Source organism: Neomonachus schauinslandi, chromosome 1 (assembly GCF_002201575.2).
Source record: "Neomonachus schauinslandi chromosome 1, ASM220157v2, whole genome shotgun sequence".
Taxonomy (NCBI): domain Eukaryota; kingdom Metazoa; phylum Chordata; class Mammalia; order Carnivora; family Phocidae; genus Neomonachus; species Neomonachus schauinslandi.
Window position 1 is genome coordinate 91,876,421 of NC_058403.1, and position 5,596 is coordinate 91,882,016.

The following is a 5,596-nucleotide window of genomic DNA, read 5'->3' on the forward strand; positions in this document are numbered from 1 at the left end:
AGCTGTAAGGAAAAAGCTAACAAGGGCTTTTCCAGGGGGGTGATCATGATGTGAAATGTGCAACAAGGTGTTATGATTTCAAATTATAAAGATCCCAGTAAAAATACACAGTTAGCATAAAGTTACTGCTCAAGCCTCTTATGCTTTATTTTTTCTAAGTCAAACTAAAGCCATTTCCAAATCTGCACTTGCCAGTGTACTGAGAGGTCCAACGTCAGAAGGTCCCTCCCTCTACCTAGGGCCATTTATGAAACCCATAAAGCTCAGACTATCCAGAAAACTTGGGGACAGGCCTCCCTTCTTGAGGACTTTGTAACTGCTATTGCTATGCGGGCTGTATAGCCTTCCTGTTCCACTAGGAGTCGGGTAATTATTGGCCCTACTTCCACAGCTGAGCAAGAGGATTTTTGATTGCATCTCCCAATGCTATTGTGGTAAATTGTTACAGTAATGACCCTTAATGAATCCCTCTCCCTCTATGCATGCCCTTGTGTAGTTCCCTCCCACACTGACTCAAGCTTTTGCCAGATGACTTGCTTTGGCCAATGAGGTAGTAGAAAACATGCTGCAAGCTAGAAAACAACTTGCACCCTAGGGCTTGTTCTCTCTGGCTACTGTCGGACTGCCACGTGAAGAAGCCCGGGTCTTTCCACTGGAGGATGAGACCCCATGGGGCCACATCATGCTGTCCCAGCTGAGACCTCCTAGACTAACAAACAGGCTCAGGGCCAATCCGCCGGCTCTCTGTAATCACATGCGTGACCGCAGGTGTAACAGCAGAACTGCCCGCTAGGGGCGCCTGGGAGGCTCAGTCAGTTAAGCGTCCGACTCTTCATTGCGGCTCAGGTCATGATCTCAGGGTGGTGAGATGGAGCCCCGCGTCTGGCTCCAAGCTCAGCAGGGAGTCTGCTGGAGATTTTCTCTCTCTCTCTGCCCTCCCCCACCCTCCACCCCCCGGTCACCCCCCAAATAAATAAATAAATCTTAAAAAAAAAAACAAAAAAAAACCCTGCCCAGCTAAACCCAGCCCAAATTACTGGCCCATGGAATCATGAGGAAATAACATTTTTTTTCAAAGAAGTGTTTTTTAAGCCAGTATGCTTTAAGATGAATTGTACGACAAAGGTTTGTAGGATGGCCGCGGTGATTCCAAATCGCAGGTGTTCACATCCTGCACAATCCCTTCCCCTTAAGTGTGGATGGGACATGTGACTTGCTTCTAGCCAATAGAATATGGCAAAGGTGAAGGGATTCTGCAGATATAAATAAGGTCTGTTGATTCTGAGTTAATCAAGAGAGAGATTATCCTGGGTGACCCTGACTTAATCAAGTGAAAGGCCTAAGAGAGGAACTGGGTCCTCTCTGAGGCCAGTGACTCTTTCTCTGTTATTAAAGAAGCAAGCCATCAGGAGTTCTATAGATGCAAGGAAATGAATTCTGCCAACAACCTGAATGATTTTGGAAGCATATTTTCCCCCAGACAAGCCTTTATATGAAAATGCAGCCCAGCTGACACCTTGATTATAGCCTTGTACGACCCTGAGCAGAGGACCAGCTGAGCCAGACCCAGACTCCTAACCCAGGGAAACTGTGAGATAATAAATGTGTGCTGACTTAAGCCACTAAATTTGCAGTAATTTGTCATGTAGCAATAGAAAACTAATACAATTTGTTACTTGGCAATGTATACCCTATATGGCCACATTACCAGGTATTCTGTTCCTTTGCATCCATATGCTAACCCTTTAAAAACTCTGTCATCTTTTAGGGCATAAATCCAGTGACCGGCCCAGTATTAATACAGAAGGACTTTTGTCCTAGGAAATCCCTCAGTCTAAAGCAAACTGGATGGTTAGTCACCCCAATAGCATAGTAAGTCACCATATGTGCAGATAGCCACTTACTGTCTTTCCTCTCTTCAAGAGAAGCTAAAGCTCTTTTTCTTAGGATCATGCCTCATCTCCTCTTTAGCTTCTATCTTCAGCTCTCAGTGAGACATTGACTTAATCCCCTTCAAGGAGGCAGAAAGCTGTTATTTCCTGGCAGGAAAATAAAGTGGTGGGGGCATGCAGGAGTAGGCTCAGACATTTTGAAGTACAAAAATTCCTGGTTGGCAGTGGAAGAAAGACCTTTCTCTAGCGAGTTCTAAACAGCCAAAAAGCTGGAACATGCCAGGTGATTTTTTTGGTCTTCATAACTCATCTTATTCAGAGATAAGAATTCAGGAAAGAAAGCCAGCCTGAAGTAAGGGCTCTCACTGCTACTCGTGCTTGGTAGGCCCAGACCAGTACAACTTCTCCCACCTCATCCTCACTGAGCCTGGCTCCAAACTAGCCGGGAGCCCTAGCCAGCCAAAGCCAGTAGGACCTACCCAACCCTCCACCCCCACCCCAGCCATGTAGTGGGGCCCAGAGCATCTCTTCAGGCCCCAATCCTACCTGCTGTTCCAGCGTGTTCCAGCTGTTCCAGTCTGGTTCTGACTATATTGCCTCTTACTGGTTGGTGCTTAGGACTGGCCCTTGCTTCATACCTCTGCTGTCCACTGGCCCACCCCAACCTCATACCCAACTCAGGCTTCTGGAATTCCAGCCTGGAATTGGAGCCCTAGCCCTCCATTTATCCAAGAGGGAGTTAAGATGTATGAAGTAGCAAATCTGGACCTGCTAGCCTCATAAGCAATTAGGAATAAAGTTCCAACCCAGACCTGGCCCCAAGATTTGTCCCAATTCCTGTGTCCAATCAGCTCTACTAGGGGTTCCCTATGCTCTCAGCATGGCCCTGATACCTGCTCCCCTCTTACTTTAAGTCAGAAGGTTCTGCCAGCTCTTAGGGGTACCCCAACATCAGTCTACAAGGCTGACAAATGGGAATTCATGATGCACAAAACCCAGCTGGATTTGGAAAGAGAGGACTTCGAGTAGAAAAACAAAAACCAGCACGTCTTCTGTCATTTGGGGAAGGAGGGTATAAAAAGAGGAGTGTCTTCAGAGTAGGCTGCATGAGATAGAATTATCTAAATAAAGATCCAAGCACCCTTGCTCCCAACCCCCATCCTAGATCAGTCTGCCTGGATATTGCTTGTAGGTTCTCACATGGTCCAACTATCAGTTTTTGATATAGGATATGCTCAGGTTTCTGTAGAAAATTTAACTTTCTACTATCCAGATAGAATAAATGTGAAGAGGAAGATCTGATAGGTCTCAGGTTAATAATCTCTCAGTGTTTCTTCCAACTAGCCCTATAAAATAGCCATTTATATCAGTAACCATAATGACAGCTTCAGAATCCCGCGGCTTTACACAACGATTACCTACTCTGGCTGGTGCATCTGCGGGTTGGTGGGGGGAGGCGGGGCGCGGGGAGGGGGGCGTCGGCTGATCTAGGCTGAGTGTGCGTCCAGACCTGCTTCCTGCGTCTCTCCTCCTCCTCCTTACACTGGGCTGACCACAACATTTTCTTCTCATAATAATGGCAGAGGCACAATGGGGTGACTGAAAGCACACACGCCTCCTCACGACCGGCACTTGGTCGCCCTGCCCACCATCCAGGGGCCACAGGTAGTCTCGTGTTTAAACCCAGCACCCAGGCCTCTCGTGCAAATTGCAGAGTCACAGGGCAAGCGGTGTGGCGACGAGGCGACAAAAATTGGTGCCTGTAAGTCAATGTACCAACATATCTGATAGGATCGTGACTCCCCACGCTTGTGTCTCACCACGGCGGTTCCGTCCGGTGTTTCCCTAAGTAGGGCCTGCAGCACATGTGTATTTGCATTCTTCTGTGTCCCAGCAGCGCATTCAATGAGTTTCCCTCCGCCGATCTTGGGCTTCTTCAACGGAAAGATTTCTGGTTACTTCAGCCTCTTAAATTTACACTCTGGTGAATATCAGGGTGTGTGCGGCTCCCGGAAGTCTCACCTGCCCTGCCTCACATGAAATAAGAGCCTTCAAATCTTCTTGGGGGGAAATCCCCTGATTTAAATCCTCTTGAATATGTCACTTTGTCATTTTAAAGATATTGGTTTTGTTGAGTCTCTGACATAGTTCCTGCTACAGAATATGTATTTCATTCCTCTGTTTTCCTGGAGACTTAATATGGCTCTGGCCATGTTTTCCTAACTACAAATCAGGTGCACAGGCTGACAAGGAGAGGGACAGCAGAAAGGACTGTTTAAAACTGGCAATTACTGCATTTGACATATTGCTTATTTACTGAGAATTTGTATTCTTCATATTTCCCCTCACAGGGTATTAAATTTTGATTAAACCCCAGAACCTTGACTGGTTTCCATAAATAGAGAAAACTCTGTAGTCTTAGGCAATGTTTTTATATGCAAAATGAGTTGCTAACTTATCATGCTAACTGCTCTGATGTTTGTCCCCCTAAGTCCTAAGCACTCCCTTCAGATTTGCACTACATCTTCCTACCAGCCTATGGCATTCTGGGTGATAAGCAATATTTTTTAAATAAGGTTCCATTTCCACAAACATTGTATCACCTCTAAAAGAAATTTATACCTCTGTTTGCCTGGACCTCAAGCCAGAAACATCCAGTGAAAACACATAAAACGTTCTCTGGAATAAGCAGAGGTCAAGGTCATTGTTTCTGGGTATCTAGGGCACAATCCAACCCTACAAAAATAACATCAGCACTCACTGTGTGCCAGGCTTTGTGCTAAGTGCTAGCATCCTAAGTGCTACACCATCCTAGCGAGTCCTCACATGGGCCTTATAAAGTGGATGCTCTTGCCTTCCAGGATGCTGATGAGAATACTGACCAACCACGGCCTTAAACATATTGGCAGAGCCTGGATTTAGACTCAGATGCATCTGACCCCATAGTTTATTTTTAACTCTTGAAAGGACCTCTTGACACTGTCTTCATGATGAGAGGAATATAATGGAAGCCCCCAACCTCAGATGTGTTAACAAAGTCTGTATCTGCTACATATTGCATTGACTCAACAAGAAAAAATTTCTTTAAGAACTGTCTTTGAGGCGTGCCTGGTTGGCTCAGTTGGTAGAGCATGCGACTCATAATCTTGGGGTTGTGAGTTCAAGCCCCACAGTGGGCATAGAGATCACTTAAACAACAACAATTGTCTTTGAATCCTGTTAATCCATTAAAGGACATCCTCAATTATTTCCCCACACTTCGTTTTTGCAAGAGTGTTATTTCCAAGACCCCTTGGTTCCTGGGTATATATATTGAACATAGGACCCAGACGTCTTTCTCTTGGGCATCTCCAGATAGTTTATTCTAATTTCCCCCCAATACACATAATTTAGGTAATCAATCTCATTTTACACATTTTATTCACTGCCTTCTTAAGTAATGAAAGATTCTTGCTTAAAAAGATGACTTTCGCATGAATATTATTCACAATAGCAAAAACCTGGAAACAATCCAAATATCCACCAACTGATTAATGGACAAGTAAAATGTGGTCCATCGATACAACAGAACACTACTCAGCAGTTAGAAGGAATGAAATATGATAAATGCTGAACCTGGATCAACCTCAAAAACGTGGTGCTAAGTGGAAGAAGCCAGCCACAAAAGAGCACGTGTTGTATCATTCCATTCATATGGAACACCC

At 45.2% G+C, this 5,596-nt stretch overlaps 1 non-coding gene across 1 annotated transcript; it reads left to right on the plus strand.

Annotated features, from left to right (window-relative positions):
* The first annotated feature begins 4,998 nt into the window (after positions 1-4,998).
* On the plus strand, positions 4,999-5,071 carry TRNAM-CAU. Its single transcript has one exon. It is a non-coding gene; the product is annotated as a tRNA-Met (tRNA).
* Positions 5,072-5,596: the final 525 nt, after the last annotated feature.